This window comes from Calidris pugnax, unplaced genomic scaffold, assembly GCF_001431845.1.
Source record: "Calidris pugnax isolate Ruff unplaced genomic scaffold, ASM143184v1 scaffold128, whole genome shotgun sequence".
Taxonomy (NCBI): domain Eukaryota; kingdom Metazoa; phylum Chordata; class Aves; order Charadriiformes; family Scolopacidae; genus Calidris; species Calidris pugnax.
In genome coordinates this window covers 191,054-209,299 of record NW_015090851.1, presented here as the reverse complement: position 1 = coordinate 209,299, position 18,246 = coordinate 191,054, and the positions used below count along the sequence as shown (strand labels likewise).

Here is an 18,246-nt window from a genome sequence, read left to right as displayed (position 1 = left end):
ACATGGAAGTATACTGTACATTTGGCTTAGGCAAATAGTCCCTTCCAGGTCAATAGGATTCTTTGCATTCATTAACACCAGAAAATGCTGTAGGAACAGGGCCCTGGAAATATCCTTAAAGGCACGCAGTGGTATACTTATTTTGCCTGTTCATTACGTCACCCTTTATTTAGCACCCACAGAGTTCTACCCAATAAGGGAGTTTGAGACAGTGTTATCCCATACTAAGGAGATTCAAAAGGTTATGAGCTAATTAAGAGGGTCTTCATTTAATTTTACACTGTCTTGCAACTTTTTCTTCGCAACATGGAAGTTTACATTGACTTGTTCTTCCTTCCACATCACCAGAATTTCTTTAAACCACCCTAATAAGCTTAAAGAAATTTTAAGTTAATATATCACCACCTTGTATCACTGAAGTTCCAACTTTAGTTTTGTTTCAATCATTTTTTTAAACATTATTAAGTTTCTTCATTTGACAAAACTTCTTACTTTAAGAAGAGTCATACATTGAATCTCTTTTCCTAGCTAATTAGATAACATTTTTTGTGGTGGTTTCTTTCTATAGTAATAGCATATTTGATTTGGATATATCATAAACGGCACTGCTATCAAGACAGATCAGTGAACACATCTGTTCTTTTTACCTTCAGAAATCATCATTTCATCCCTTTGTATGATACTTTGTTTAGTTATCTGTTGCTATGCAAATATTAGAGCACAGGATAAAAGACACAAAGAGAATGATTAATTTTTTTTTAACTTGTTCAGGAACACATGATGTTGCTCACAGCATCAATTATACAGACTGTAATTGCTCAGTAAGGATTACAATCTTCTACTATCAGATACGCAAATATAGCACAGACATTACCCACAAAACTATGTATTTGTTATTTGTTACACAACTGGGCACTTTCGCATACAACCAAAAAAAACCTCAAGCCTTGGTCATTTGCAATTTAAACAAAGATCTTTATACTCTCATGTGAAAGTCTTTAATGTGGGAGGCTAGATTTCTTTTCCCCTTGAAACGGCCATTTAAGGTTATTTATGTATATGCTGTGATATACCCATTTATGAATCTGACACTAGGGGCTTAATAAACATAGAGGCTTATAAATAAACTAGATACTTCTCTCCAGGTCTTCAATTCCAACAAGCAGCACCCTGGGATCACAATGAGAGGTAACGTTTACTCCTAGTGCAAAGCAAGGATTCCTGGATCTCATTCTCTGCACAGCTCAGTCCCATATTCCTGGCTTTTTTCCTCTGCTTTGAGGACACTTCATAAACACTTCAGAGCTTCACCCAAAGCAGCATCTCCTCAGCTGCATTATATTTTGCATAAGATCTTCTGGCCCAGTGAAACTGATGGAGATCCTCCTTCTCCTCACCCCATTCTCCAGAATTATTTTTAATATTTATTTCAAAATTGTCCCTTCTACTTAATTTATCACCAATAATTACTGGATAACAAGAGTGAAGTGACCTCAGAGAAGAAATGTGAATGGTTTGTGCACCAAAAGCCATCAGATTTCTTTGGGTAGGGAGCACCACAGAGGTTACAATAATATGAATTATCAGCCTTCCTGAGATACATACTGCAAAACCGCTTAAATTCAAGCAAATCCTACCCTGTACACATTTCACAGCAACAGCTATTTCTGTCTCCTTGCACATAACTAGGTCTGCAGCTTGGATATAGAAAGATAAATAATGTAAGGCAACATAAGGAAGACAAAAAATATTATGGTTGGCGTTTGCTATGGGCAAAATACATCTCAAAATCATAGTAGTAAAAGAAAAGGTGAGACAAAAGAGAGAGGAAGTTTCATATATGCAAAATTTCAACAGCTCTTTAGATAAAGGAAACATAGGACACAGCACTGGATGGGATCTTCTGGGCCAAGATGACCTCTTGGGTCATCATGTCCACGTATTTTAATTCCACCCATCAACCTATCAGATTCTATCCTAAAAAGCACCTTTTCCCTTCACTACTCTCCTTCAAATAATGTTCCAATGCCTGTTCTAATGGGCTGAGAAAGGACTAGTGTAGACAGGAACATGCAGCTTCAAAGCAGGAAGTTTTGAAGATGCAGGCAGGCAAAGGTACAGCTGACCTGATCTAGTGCTGGTGACAGTCCTGCCAGGAGTTGAAGGACTAGATAACCTCCAGAGGTCTCTCCCAGTTAGCAGTTCTGTAATTTCTATTATTCTGATATGATTCTGATAATTCTTGCATGATCATAAGGAAAGTATAGATAGATTCAGGGCACATGCAACTACATACAACCCCTACACTTTCAACATATAAAAGCCCCTGCATTCTACATAACGTTGGACACTGGGGAAGTTTTATTTCCTCTTTGTGAAGAATGGAACTGTTTTCTTCCCTCCTTGTTCCCTGTTGTAAAGCATATACATGCCTGGTTCCAGAATTTGCCCCTAAAAATGTATATTCACAATGGATAAAAGATACAATCAGGGATGATGTCATTAACGCAGCCAATGCCATAAAGGAAAGATGTTTTGTAACAGTAGCCACAGGGCAATCCAAGAGCCACCATTTCTTGAAAATCTTGAGAAAAGGAACGCAGATATTTCTATACATCTACAATCAAAGAGGCCTATTTTCCAGTGTTTAATTTTCCCTCCCTTTTTTTCCTTCCTTTTTCTTTTCATGCTTTCATGGTTTCAGTTGGGATAAAGTTAACTTTCTTACCAGCAGTTGGTATAGGGTTGTGTTTTAAATTCAGGATGAAACTGGTGTTGGTAAAACACAAATGTTTTCAGTTGTTGCGAAGCCACCAAGGCCTTTTCTGCTCCTCATACTGCCCTGCCAACAAGTAGGCTGGGAGGGGACACAGCCTGGTCAGCCGAGCCCAACTGACCAAAGAAATACTACATCATACTTCATATGATGTCATGCTCTGTATATAAAGCTCAAGGAAGGAGAAGCAACTGGGAGAGTTATGTTTATGTTAACGCCATAACATGTTAATGTTACCACCATAACTTTTGGAGTTATGGTGTTTGCCTTCCCAAGTAATCACTACACATGATGGAGCCCTGCTTTCCTGGAGATGGCTGGACACCTGCCTGCTGATGGGAAGCAGTGTATTAATTTCTTGTTTTGCTCTGCCTATTAAAATGCCTATCTCAACCTACAAGTGTTTCCTCACTTTATTCTTCTGATTCTCCCCCCACATCACAACTGAGGGAGTGAGCGAGCGGCTGTGTGGTCCTAGCACCCAGCTGGGGTTAAACCACTGCACATGCTCTTGCACTAGATGGAGCCCTGCTTTCCTGGAGATGGCTGGACACCTGCCTGCTGATGGGAAGCAGTGTATTAATTTCTTGTTTTGCTCTGCCTATTAAAATGCCTATCTCAACCTACAAGTGTTTCCTCACTTTATTCTTCTGATTCTCCCCCCACATCACAACTGAGGGAGTGAGCGAGCGGCTGTGTGGTCCTAGCACCCAGCTGGGGTTAAACCACTGCACATGCTCTTGCACTATTTTTTTTTAAATTATTTTTTTTTTTAAATCACAATTTGTGTCTTCCACAGAGGCCAGATGAACGATTTGGCCTAGTAGTTAACAATATTCAAAGTACAGGCTGTGCTTTATTTACAGATTTTCTTTTTTTTTTTTTTAAATAAGTAGGCAGCCAGCAGATGTTCTAACACAAACTGCAAAGTTAACAACCCGCTCACTCTCAGGAAGGTACTGGCAGTCCCTTCTCACACTTTCATCATTCCTTGCCAGTCAGTACGGACATCAATTTTTGACTCTGCAACAAAGATACATCTGTAGGCCATACATCACCAAGCACATCCAGAGTTTAAGCAAACGTTACTCAAGACTAAATAAAGTTACATCTATCACACCATTTTCAGTATTATTGGAAGAGTTGCTGAGGTAGGGCTGCTACATAAAAATAAATCTAAAGCAGTAAGAGATAATTTAAGCATACAGACTGAAGATTGCAGTTCTAAGAGTTTATGACGCACACATTTATCTGCTTTCTTTTCTCTATAATGGAGAAAACTATGCCTGCACATCTTGCTTTGTTCAAACAAGTTGAGATCTTTAAGTGAGCTTTTTTATTTCACTAAAAATGGAAGTAGGAACACTAAGAAATAAGACAACCAAACAAAAAATAAGGAAATACATGAGACTGAGTGACTGCCTGAAAAACAAAATCTGTATTAAAGGAAAGTAAGAAGACAATTTTGGTTCTAACAAACTGCACAGATTAAATTAGAAATTGTACATAAGTTCTAATATCTACTATTGCATTTAGTAGGATATTGCATCACAAAAGTAGCAGAGAAAAAAACTGCCAGCTGTAAATCTTAAGAAGTTATGAAGCACAAAAATATATCTGTATTACTAAGGATCTAATCCTATGGCTGTATAGATTAATAGTAGTTTGTTCACTGATTTGATAGCACACAGAGCTGGGTCATCTCTCTTTACAGGCGGCTGATTCCTACAAGACTGTCCAACACGTTTGTTAATGTTGCTCAAAATCTTCCAAGTCTCAGCCATCTTTTTCTGCATATACAATGCAACAACAGGACAGATAAGATATATTGCTTTTCTGACAGAGACCAATGAGCTCTACTTTGATATTGATCATAGAGTATAAAACAAAGGCTGCCCTTATCCACCCAGTTTCAGTGAAGTCATTAGAACATCATTTTCTCAGCAAAAAAATGCATTTGCTTTCTTATTTTAAGTAAATCAGCTTAGCAAAAACCCTGTTGCTCAGGAAGAAATTACATTTTTTTTTCACCACCGTTGCCAGATGGTGTACATTAGTCATCATTTATTATCTTCATATTTTCAAAATCTCTGAAAGAAATATGCAAAGCTACTGTTACATGTTGTAGTGTGATGCACCAAAACTCTGCATTTAACTTAAGATGTCTCACAAGATAATGGTTTCAAAATATAAAGTCATTAATTTGCAAAACCTTAATCTATTAAGCTATGTAATTTAGTCTTCTCATATTAATTTCTACTTCCTGGGCATCAGAGATCAGAATTACTTCTTAATTATAATTATACTTCTTTAATACAGACATGGGCCAATAGCCATTGCTTCCATACTTCAAGTGCATGTGACATTGTATGCACACGAGACCATTTTATGGTTGACCAGGATTGTCCCCAGGACACACACGTCCCATCTCAAAGTACAAAGAGCTGGACAGTCCTCAGAATTCCTGAGGACTAGGATTCCAGTGGGGAAAAGGAGACAGCTTGTGTAGACATTGTATTTTAAAGAATCATTTAGCTGCTCATATGGATTCCACTTTTAGTGACTAGGTTTCCAGCTGAGAAACTCCTTATACAGCAACTGCTGAAAAGCTATCAAAAAAGGCACTCCACCAAGATATATATGCTAAAGAAAAATGTTTTATGAAGGTATGGACAAAGATTCAAGTAGGTCTTTTCGAAATTCAGAAGCAATTTAGTGGAAAAGTGCTGATATGGCTAAGCTGCTTTCATATACTAACTTATGTCTTCAGCATCCAGAAGTCTGTTTTGGTAAACTTTGAGAATACATTTCCAAACTCTTATAGTATGGTCCAGTGGCCAGAGTCCCAGCACATTCTTGAATTTACAAAAGTAACAACAACAAAAAGTGTAAGGAATCTATCTTTAGTTGTGAAAGTCTGGTATAATGAAACTGAAATGAATATATTGGCTCACATATAAAATCCAGGGCAGCTCTGGGCAGGGTTTTGGCATTAGGCCCAGAAATATCTCCAATCTTCTGAGGCTCTTTATAGGACACCATCATTCATTCTACTGCAGACACTTTGGCAGTTAGTGCTGGTGCATCTGATAGCAAGGTTAGTACTTAAAAGTCAATACCAAATGCAAACTCCAGATTTAGGAGTACAACTAAGTAGGTGCTACACACCATAAACATTCCTAAACCCATTTTATATAAAACTGAAGGGATTTCACATTCCTAGTGCCACTGCCAAGCAACAAATCTTACTCGCAGAATTTTCACTATTTCCAAAGAGGACACAATCTTTTAATCTCATTTGAACTGTGAATTCACAATCACTTGGTATAGGCCCAATTAACAATAGCTCTATCCCCAAGATCTCAAGTGGGCATTTATGCTTGCAAGAAAAAAATGTGCAGTAGGACATCTCAAATACTGAGCACAGCAAATGAACAAAGTGGATGTGCAAGCAATACATGGAAGTGTAATTAAAATGAAGTGTAATTAAGATTAAGCATAATTAAGTTTCTTAAAGTCCCTTTTAATCGATGTAGTCTGAAGTAGCATTTGGATCACTTACATCACTGAAATAGTATTTCAACCTTCAAAGAGTTTTAGGTAGCAGTAATGCCTATACTTTCATCTGACACATTCTGGCAGCCAGAGATAGATGAATAAGCAGATCATGTTTAACACTTTGATTACTTTTTCCATTATTTCCTGTAATCACTTCCTCTAAATGCACTGTAGACCTGCATTTCATCTTTGAGTGTGATTGCTTCTCATACTTTTAATTGTGTATTTTCCACTTCACCTTGTAAATAGCACAGTAATGGAGATAATAGTTAAACACCTCAGTTCTGTAAGTATTTGTACAAATTGGAACATGTTGCATCCAAATGACAAATTTTCATACCGATTATAGGCATCCGTGTGGATCCATGCTGGTTTTGTTCATGTAAAATCTCTATTTAGTACATACGCTACATACGTTATTTTCCTCTCATAACATTAAGTACGAAAAATACAAGTTCTTTGTCTAGTTTTTTCCTATGCTATATTTAGGCAGAACTCTCTCTGCTGTCTGACAGGTAATACAGAACTCTGCTGAATAACATCTAGGTGCAAACAACAGACATAACCATTCTGCGTGCATATTACTAAATACTACTTGCACTCCCTTCCACACCCTTATAGAGGCACAGACTATCTTTCTGTTTCATACTGTTCTGAAGAACAAGGTAAATTACATGATTTTTGACATTGCCTCATATATGACTAGAACTGTAAGATACCCCCCCCATAAATTTTTACATCTACGGTCCCCTACAAAGGGACAATGAACCAATTCACTTCGCATTGACTATATACTTACAAAGTGTGAAAGGTAAATTGTGGAACTTCTAATAGGTAGTGACATGTGAGTTTCAATCCTAAATCCATACAACTCCTATTGAAGATTGAGCACTGTATGCCAAATAATCTGAATTGCACAACAGAAAGCAGGCCAAGTAAGCAATAAAGAATATAACTGGAATAGAATCCAAATTACTTGGGTGTCTTTCTGCCACCCACTAATTGATGATACTCAAGAGAATAAGGTCAGCAAAATAAGGAAAGTAGAAAAGACAATATTTATGTATACTGTCACATTGTCACATAATTTTACCTTACACAATTGACTAGAGTCAGTGTCTAGTGATGAATTAAACCTACATCTAGCCATAAAACATTAGATTAATGTTAAATATATTCTGTTATTTGCTAGTGTTTTTTTTTTTATTCGGAAGATAGCAGGTTTTGGCTAGAAACCAAGGGGGTGAGAACATTGGTAGGTGTCAGATACTTAGTAAACATCTTCAAATTCTCTCAGAATTTATAAACCAGGAGAATTTACTAATCTCTATAAATTCACCTCTGACCATGCAGAAATCCATGACTAGAAAACAGACAGGAATACTGAGAGCAATAAATTGTTGACTGAATTTTTTTATATGTATACGTTGGAACTTGGAAAATATTCAAATGTTAGAAGACTAGTAAGAAGCCCACTTTTTGTGTTCAACAAGCATTTCTTAGATATAGACTTCCCAGAACATTCAAACACAAACTAAAAAACAAGAACAAAGTGGGCAAAAAAACCTAATCTCCAAAAGCCAAAATAGTTTTTTTTCCTTACCAGAAAAATTCCAGACCAAAATCTCAGTAATTAAATCCCAGCAAGCTATAATGCATTTCATCCCTTCAAGAAAAAAAAAATACAAGAAAAAAATCTGCTCTAGAAAGATTCCTATATGAGTTTTCCCCATATTTTCTGTGAGCACATTGCCATCTTCTTGCTAACCATAATTTAAAAATATATATATTGATATTACATAAATATGTTTCTTAAAGAACCGTCAAAAACGTAGTCAACCTATTCAGGCAATACTGCAATAGCCTGGGTTTAAGCCTATCTCCACCTTTTCATATGTCCACTTTCTGATCGCTTCATAGTTTTCAATCTGTTTATTTTGTTCTTTTACTAATACAGTTCTAAATGTGGCTCTCATATGTTAGTTAACAGTCACTTTGTGCTCAGCTTTTACATAGGTGAGCTTGCCAAAGCAAAAGTCTATCCCAACAGCCAGATTATTTTCCAGAAGACACTTCATGAGAGCTTTCTTCAAGTCGCTCTGAAGGAATATATCATCCCAAATGAAAGGGAAGTGAAAAGACCAAAGAGGTAACATTTTTGTGGGTTAACTATTAATTGACAGCTATATTACACTCCAGTGCTGTGTTTTAAGAATGCCAAGGACTTTTTGTAAAGAAAAAGATAAAAATTAAAACAATATGGAGAACAGATTGGTTCTGTAGTTATGTTCTGCACTGATAGTGTCAGCTGCGAAATAGAACAATGACATATTCATTGAGTAGGTGTTTTTTGCCCTAGATTTATCCATCTGATTGCAAATCTAATTTCCACTTTGATTACAAAAGAATTGGGTAAAACCGATAGAATAATTTCATTACAGTACCTTACTCATTAATCTGTCAGGTATGTGACTACAGTAGCTCTTTGCCTTTGTCAGTTCAAAAACTATAGAATGATTTGTTACAAACCTCCTCAATGGGACAGGGCTTTAAAAAGTTCTAGGAGATGTAAATCCCTTATCTCAGATAACAATGCTAAGAAAACTGATCAGAGAAATACGTATTTAGTTCTTAGTTTCTTGTTTAACATTTCCTAATATCAGATCATCACTAGAATTTCTCACGGAAAGCACTGAATGCAATACCTGATGTGTATAAGACGCTTCTATACTGAGAAGGTGTGATTGGTAAATAACATGTTTCACTATGAAAGATCTAATGCCTTTCTGGTAACGACACGCTACAAGCTCTATCATCTCTTTGGAATTTTTTTTTCTTCTAGAAAGGATTTCTTAACTACTTAGATACACACGAATTTATATTTGTTAGTAGGTAACATGCAGTACTACACTCTAAAAGATAACACACAAGTCAGTCTAGGAAGACTGCATTATTTAGGAGCAGACAACCTGCCAGAGCATGTGAAGTCATAAACTATAAAAACGTCAACACAATGATGTTAATGAAATAAATTTTCAACTATAGGAGAGGGCAGGACAGAATACTCCTTGTAAACACTGTTCAGAACAACAATGTGAGGAACAAAAAAATGCGTTTATCCAAACTGACAGGAGAATGGTTTGCAATATCCATGAAAATGTTAAAGCACAACTTTAGCCTTGATTGTCTCAGTTTGCTGAAGAAATCCTTCTTAGTACTTTTCTTCTACTGTGGTTGTTTTTGAACCAAATGCTTGAAGTGTCTATTTAATAAAAACATTATTCTGCAACCATCAAAAATCAAAGACTTTCCACTGGTAAAAGACTTTGTTATGAAATATCTTGCAGTAAATTCCAGGTACGTAAAATTTAATTTGGCTGCAGAAATCAGTATTTTCCTGCAGCAATAAAATGCAGGGAGATTCTCATTTTGTGTACCCAGTAAGTATTTGGCTAACTCTGAAAAGGCAATCCTGCTTTAGCAGGGGAGTCAGACTAGATGATTTCTAGAGGTCCCTTCCAACTCTGGCAATTCCATGATTCCATGAACTTGAAAAAAAGGCTCAATGAACACGAGAACATTTTCATTACACATCTGAGGATCAGATTGCTCTGGCTGTTCCATAACCAAGAAAATGTAGATCTGTATAGAAAATACAGTGGCAATGATAGCGTTCAACGGACGCTCTTTGCTTCCTAAAGTAAAAGGACAGTAGCCTGGAGCTACATGGCAAACATAGAGCACAAGGAGAAGAAATATTAAGAGGTGGAATGGCTCTCTATAAATATAAAGGAGCTCCAAGAAAACTTCCAAAAAATAGCACAGCTAAACCACCAGTTTGTACCTAGTCCACAAATAAGATTAGTGATACACCTGTTTTGATTTCAGCAGTGCTCAGATACAACACTGGCCCAGTCTTCTGGAAAATAATTAAAAAATGAAAACATTTAGCTGTATTCTAGCAATAGCACCATTCAGGACACCCAACTCTTTTCTTCAGTCTAACCATGATAGAAAAGCGTTCAACAAAAGTAACAAGATACGTACTAATTTTGAAAGAAATAAACACATGGAATACTACTGATAGCCATTGCTAAAGCATCAGGAAAACTTGTCACAGTAAAAACAAAACTGAAATAACTGAATAAGGTTGAAAAAAAACACTTTTTGTTCACTTCCTGTGATCTACAGATCAAACCTTACTGATTAAAATCTTCAACTTCTGATAGAAAGGAAAATATGAGTCTGCCTGCCCTGAAGCCAAATTTCTTTCTTCTCTACGGATGAATCAGTTTTCCTTCTATCTTGTGGAATGTTACTAACATTAGTTAGTGCCCCTCCAGTGGCTGCTACAATCACAGCTCCAGATTCTGCAAACGACTATGCATGGCTTTTTTAGTCACATAGCCAGCCATAATATTAAAGGCTGTAATCAGTACTCAAAAATCTCAAACGCTTCCAAGTGGATCCTTGTAATTCCAATGTTACAACACAAAATAATTTTCTTCTTTTCATTCTTATACCACTTGGCAGCCCAGGAGATGCATTTACGTTTTGAATTTCTTATTTTCCATTTCTCCACACAGAACACTACTTATCAGGAAGATAATTTTGTTGTTGTTATTCCCACCTGAACTGCATCTTAAGTCTTTTTTTCTTTATTCCTTTATCTGGGATGTAAGTTTTGATTTGTATAGAATTCACTGTCCACAACAATATATTCATAAGTGCTCTTTTCCTGTTTCAAGTTCACTCCCATTATCACTACAAGACAGTTGGAGTATAACAACACCTGCATTTTCTCCATCTCCAAAATTGCTCTCCAGCTGATGTAAAATGTCACAGTTCCTCTGACTTTCTCCCACCAAGTGGGTGAGGTAGCCCCAAAAGCATATTTACAAGTCGTGTACTTTAAAGTAATTACATGGAACAAGAGTTATTACTTCCCTTTTGGAAAAATTAGGCTTTTTCCCATAGAGAACTGGAGTCTCTACTACTTCCAAGCAAGCAAGAAAAAACTATTATTTTGATTGGATACAAATCACTGAGAGATCAAGAGTCAAATATAAACAATAAAAATTTTCTCCTTCAGCTATATGCACAGAATTCCAAAAACACGCATTTTCTGAAGATGTTCATGTGTAGTCTGCTCTATATTTTTCCAGCTTTTGTATAATTCAATACTTGTAAAAATGAAACAGCAATCATTAGGAATTCCCCAAAAGCTAGGCTAATTTAATCTCATGGGCATTCTATGTAAATGTGTTCATGAATTCATATTAGACATCACTATGCTTTTATATATATGACAGAACTTGACAATCCTACCCTTGACCCTCAGCCTACCTGGCCCACATGGACAGTCCCTCCAGATTTCCCTGATTTATTGAGGGGAGAGGAAGAGTTGTTGTGTGGCATGTCAAGCTGAAAAGTCAAATTCTATGTATTGCAACTAAAAAGTCAGGTACCATTAACGCATTTAAATGAGGACTTAAATGCAAGGAGAGCAGAAAAGAAATCCAATGAAGTTAGTTGTGAAGCTTATCTCTGGTTTGATGGCATGAAACACCACCATTTGTTAAAAATACATGAAGAAAGTTACTAAATAATTAGCATGCATAACCTCCAGAAGCAGGAGAAAACTCATCATTATCAATCTAAGGTGCTATCTGTTAACCCATCCTGCTTTGTCCGTGAAAAAAAAGAATAATCTTCATCACTTCTAGGGAATCTGATTGCCTGAGTGAGGACATTTCACAGCCAGAATAGCTGAATTGAAAATGCTATTAGACTCCCACTGTTTTAGTGATTTGAAGAAAGCTCTAAAAATGTTATGGTTCCATTTTAAGTTTTAATAATATATATAACAACTAAAATATAAATCTTGGTATCTTAATGGCCTGGGAGTTGCTGACATACATATGAGTTTATACTGCATATTGTTTTTTAAAATAGATCTTGAAACATTTACAACTATTCTCACAATCCACTACTACAACATTGAACGGCCAGTGAAAATATTGGAAAAACTAAGATTTGAATATTAGCTTTTACCATCAGATGAAGGCTGAAAGGCATTTACCCTACACAGCCTTCACTCAGAATCGCTTTGGAATAAGCAACCACCACCTTTTGTTCTCTTTTCCTAACTGGTATTTTACATTGTAAAATTTTCTAGTGTGATTCCACAACACCAATCTCTTGAATTTGAAGAGGGTCTTCATCTTTGCAGAAAAGTGCTCAGCACACTGCAAATCAAGTCCTCAAAGAGAAACAAAATGCTTTCATTAAAGCTATTCCTTTTGCTGAATGCTATTTCTAACTTATGATTTGCCAAAGGCATTGTTTTACTCATGTTTCGACGGAATACTTAGCACAGCGTGAAATAGATGGCATCTCCTCTGTAGCAAAAGTGAAAGGTTGACTTCTGCCCTGGGCATCTTTTATTTTCTATGGAAGCTTAGAGGTAGAAACTGAAGCATGATAATTGAACCTTGAAGGAATAAGGAGTGACATTATAACAACTGTTTCTGTCAGTGATAAATATCCCATGTTGCAATATATTTAATTTGTAAGAATAAATTGATAGTGTTAATAAACATGGAAGGGAGTTACACCACACCAAATGGGACACACAGATAGCTAGTAAATCCCACTTATCATAGTTCCAAACAAAGGTACAGGTTATTATCTGGAAAAAAAAAAGATAATTAATCCAATATTTTTTTTTTTTTAAAAGTCAGCATTTACATTTATTATACATGCCATATTAAAAAGGTGGTTTTCATATTCTTCAAGTGCCCAAGGCATACACCTGAAAGTGCCCATGGAAATAACAAATGATGTAATAGAAGTGTGTAAAACCTGAGGCCATAATATGCCGTAATCAGAATCCAATGGCTTTGCTCAAGCGACGTACACATTTACACTCAAAAGTTTTGCCTTTTTTTCCTTCGGTTAAAGCTATCAAAGCAGCAGTCTCCTAGTGAGGTGTGTCAGAACTAATGTAGCTGAATGTAGTTCACTGTAATTGAAAGTAATTCATCCTGTCACATTTACTGTAACGAGAGGTCACATCTCGAGGGCCATAAATGTTGTTCACATTAATCGTAACTGACACCTTCCTCCTCCTTCAGGGAGATTCAGCCATATTACATGGCTTAGTTCACATCCTTTTTAAGCATCTGAACTTCTTTATGTTTGGAGGATTTTGTTGTTTATTTTGGGTTTGGGTTTTTTTTAAAGAAAAATAGGCAAAAATACCAGCAACAAATTCTGCTTTGTACATTATAATAAAGTCATCTCACAGAAAATTATGTAACAATAATTACAATTACACAGATCTCAAAAAATCCCACAGATTACTAAAAAATACAACCTAAAATCTGCCTATTCTGGAAGTAGAAATAGTCCTTAAATTATATTTACATGTAGGCCATATTCAAAAGCAGTAATTAAGAATGCAACATACTATATAATGACCACCTGGACTGCATGCATTCATTTTTTAAGAGTACTTACATATATGATGTTTTAGGAATCGTAAGGAATCATAGTAAAAAAAGTATTTATTTTGGAACATTAAAATCTGTACTGACCATGCCAGGAAATGAACCTCTATTCTCAACTTGATTATATATTTCAAACGTGATATTTAAACTAACGTACTGCTTCCTTTTTAAATATTAACTAGACATTTGGGTTTTTACAGCATATGACTAAACCTTTTTTCTCCCCACTTTGACAAAGCTACACACTTGAAGAAAGCTCTTCAAAGCACTGAATACATCTGTACTCCATGTATAATTAATACAGTTTACAGAAAACAACAAGCTTTTAATCTGCATGCTTAGTTTATCCTGGAAATACAGTTAAAAGATGAAAGATGCCGAAGGAGAAAAAAAATGGCATGTAAAAACACACTGGAGAGAATATGATGTGCCTATTGACCAGAAAATACCCTTAATTTCTTAGTTTAATTTTTGTTCGGTTGACCAAGAATCTGGCTGTTCTCCTTGAAAAGTGAAGTACCTGCACCACAATTAACAAGTGGCACCTTAGCTCAGACTTAAAAGCTTAGGTTTTTTTCTGACAGACATTAATGGGAATGTAAAATACAAGTTTTCATTTATTCACAGCAACAAATGATAATATTTACAATATAAACATTCACTGACAACTCTCAGCACTGAGTATTAAACCACCGAAAATGACAAAAAACAGGAACACAAAGCTTCAATTCTACAACAGGTTAGCATAATTTGTTAATTTTTGAAAATTATTAGCCTTGAAGTTTCAATTATTTAAAATGGAACTTAGCCCCACAAGAAAATCGGGTGCTTGATTCTCCTCTAGTATAAATCATTAGTAATGCCCTGCAATCAGATAAATTAGATGAGTATATGAATTTTAGAAGAAACAACAGTGAAAGGCTCCAGACTCACTATCACAGAACACAACTTTTCAGACATAAATAGAAGTGATTCTTTTAAAGGTCTATTTTTCTGTTGTCTGACAATGGGATTTAGTTATGGTGAGGTATGCAGCAAATATGTAATTTACTACAATAATAACTGGTGGAGAACTACATAAAACACTCCTATGATCCCTGCAGCAAAAGCATACTGAAAGACCTAGTACTAATTCAACAGAAAAATAAAATCAAAACCAAAAACTGGATGATTTCACTGAAATAAAAAGGCCATATTAGACTTACTCCTCTTACTTGTGTCTAACCTTAACTGTTGTTACATTTTTAACAACATCACAAGACTTTTCAGAAATAAATCTATGTTTTGCTTCAAAACACGTATGCACTTCACATGTTAATATTTCCACACTATCACATAGTATTTGTCCCGTGCCATTATCTACAAGACTCTTGACTGTTGTTGTACCAAACATACAGTCAACAAGAATGAAAACACAACTTACATTTAAAATAGTTTTCCATCTTTAGTCTAAATGCATTATAATTCCATCAGTATCTTTCTCTGTACAAGACATTTTGGCACTTCTGCCCAAGTACCTCATTTATTCCAAGTTTCACAGGTTATCATTAATCTACATTTTTCCAATATATAATCACTTAGGAAAGGAGCTCAAAAAGTCATAGTGAAATTATATTCCAATAAATCATCACTGCAATTAATCCCTCATCATCACAAAAAGAATATACATAATTAAATACCTACAGGCCTTTCTAACTTAGGAAGTTACTTTTGCTTCACAAATCCCATCTTTCTTGTTCTATAAAGAACAGGCCAGAAAGTAAAAATACATTTAGATAATGAAACACGCACTACTGTTGAATCCTAAGAGACTATATAGCTATTTGAAGCAGGTGAGTTACTTGCTTAGGACTCCCAATGTACTTCAACAACCCATCAATCACTGATTTCAAAGTCTTTGATGAGAAGCCGCAGCACCACCAATTAACTTTTCTGAATAAACTCTGGTATTTTATGCTTTTGCAGATATTCTAAATCTTATTTTTGTACAATAATTTCCCTAAGAATATACAGTGTAGCACTTCATTAGGTTTGGGTGTAGATCAAAAGACATTTTATTAATGTCACAGAATCTTCTAGGTTGGAAGGGACCTTAAAGATCATCTTGTCCAGCGGTCAACCTAATTTTGACAAAAATAAACATCCACACAACAAACAAAAAGCAACACCATCACTAAACCATATCTCTCAGCACTACACCAACCCGTCTTTTGAACACCTCCAGGGATGGTGCCTCAACCACCTCCCTGGGCAGCCCATTCCAATGTCTGATAACCCTTTTGGTGAAAAAATTTTTCCTAATATCCAGCCTGAACCTCCCTTGGCGTAACTTGAGGACATATCCTCTAGTCCTGTCGCCCGTGACTTGGGAGAAGAGACCGGCCCCCACCTCTCTACAACCTCCTTTCAGGTAGTTGTAGAGAGCAATAAGGTCTCCCCTCAGCCTCCTCTTCTCCAGGCTGAATATGTCAGTAAATTCAGATTTCGACCTGTTTGCTATTTTATTTCTTGATTCTTCGCTGAAGAGTTGACAGTATTTAGATAATATTTGAAGCTGGGGGGCTCAATCCTGCAAGAAGGAATGTCCTGTTCACTGCTACTGGAAGTCTGTTTCCATATCTCACCCCTATGGTGTTTAGAAAGCTCTTCTTATCTCTAATGTAACTTTACTCACAGCTAGTTGATATCCAATCGTTCCTGTGCCAACACTATCCCTTAACTTAAGCAGCTTTTCTCTCTCCCTCATGCTCCCCCAATGAGGTTTTCTCTCATTCTTCAATTTTCCAGGCTGAAAAATGTCATGCTGTTACAGTTCCCTCTTATGAAATAAGTTTTCTTTACACAGTCATCCTATTATCCTTCCTCTGCACCTATTTATTTGAATTGATCCAAAAGAGGATGATTAATTTACCCTCTGTCAGAAAGCAATTTCCCCAGTGTGACAAAGCATGCACGTAAGTCTGTTATGTAATTTAAAAATATGCATTTCTTATATGTCTCCATTTCAGTGAATCTCTCTAAACTCCCTCCCTTCAAATCTTTACTTTAGGGTGGAAATTGTCAGCACTGGAACTCAACCAAAGAATCAACACTAGTTTTTCCAGTCACATTAGGTCAAAATTTCTTATGGTAGTTCTTGAAGCGTCCCAGGTTTCTATTTCAGTGGGGCACCTTAACCTTTTATCCTTTCTATATAAAGAGCTTCATAACATTTTACACATGGGGAGTCTTTTCTGTGGGGATCCTTAAAATGTACATGAATTTTCTTAGAAGAAAAAAGGATTATTGTGGTTGTTTTTGCAAAGTTATCTTTTTCCATGTTACATAAGCTTTGATGATATTTGTGCTGTCGTGTATTTCTCATGTCTAGAGTTAAACAATATTCTCTTTTAAGTCAAAAGGAGCAGGACTGAATCCAGAATTTGGAAAGCATCCAGTGATGCTTTATTGTAGTAATGTTTGCTTTGGATGAAAGATGTTGGACAAATGCAAAGCCTTTTTACTATTGTTAATAAATACGGTTAGATTAGGTCTCCAGGCTATATACTTCTTGTTTAGACCCTGTGATAGCAATGGGAAAAGCAGGGAGAAGTTAGCCAGAGAATTAGCCCTTGAGATTATTGAAAAATCTCATATTTCTGTAAAAATTAGTTCATATTAAAAGGGAAGAATTATTTTTTACCTTTATTTGCAGTCTTCCAGAAGTACAATTATCAGGGACCATGCTATGGAACTGTTTATTTTCATGTGTTTTCTACAGCGTAAACTGACACAGATCATTTAAAAAGCTGACATTTGTTCTTTCTCTCTTGAACAACTGTACCCTTTCATATCAACTTGCTTTCCCAAAAGACAACAAAAATACTACCAATAGTACCATTCTGATACTACTCAGCTGAGCTGAAAGATGATCATTTCAAAGTTAGACTACAGATTATTGCAACCATTATCCCACCTAACAACCAAAAATACTGAAGTACTAACACCTCAGTTAGGTTTTGGTTCATTGCATAAGAAAGGGCAGTACAGATGTGTTATCAAACAAGATTAAATTACAGGGCATATTTTAATTTCTGAAGAATTATGTACTGAGACACCATACGTTCTTCCCTCTGGAAAAGCATAAGAGCTCTCAAGAAAAGGCCAAGATAACTCAGTTCAGCAACTGGGTGATCCAGGGTGTTTTCCAGACAAAAACCCGTAGCCACTGGCCGTGTAGAACGCCGCTTCCTTGGAGAACCCGAGACACTACAAGTCAGGTAAAGTCTGAAGTCAGGCAGGAAAATATTACTACAGTGATGGGACAATAAACTTTATTTCATATGCTGAAAACAGAAAATTGAAGACAGAAACTGATATCAAGCTTCTTTGCCTCCCTACTTTCCCTTTACCTCCAGTTTT

The 18,246-nt window shown here is 36.1% G+C and overlaps 1 protein-coding gene across 6 annotated transcripts in view; it reads right to left on the bottom strand.

The window, feature by feature from the left end:
- CACNA1D (calcium channel, voltage-dependent, L type, alpha 1D subunit) overlaps window positions 1–18,246 on the bottom strand; it is a 194,392-nt gene that overhangs the window by 128,114 nt on the left and 48,032 nt on the right. The window lies entirely within an intron of this gene.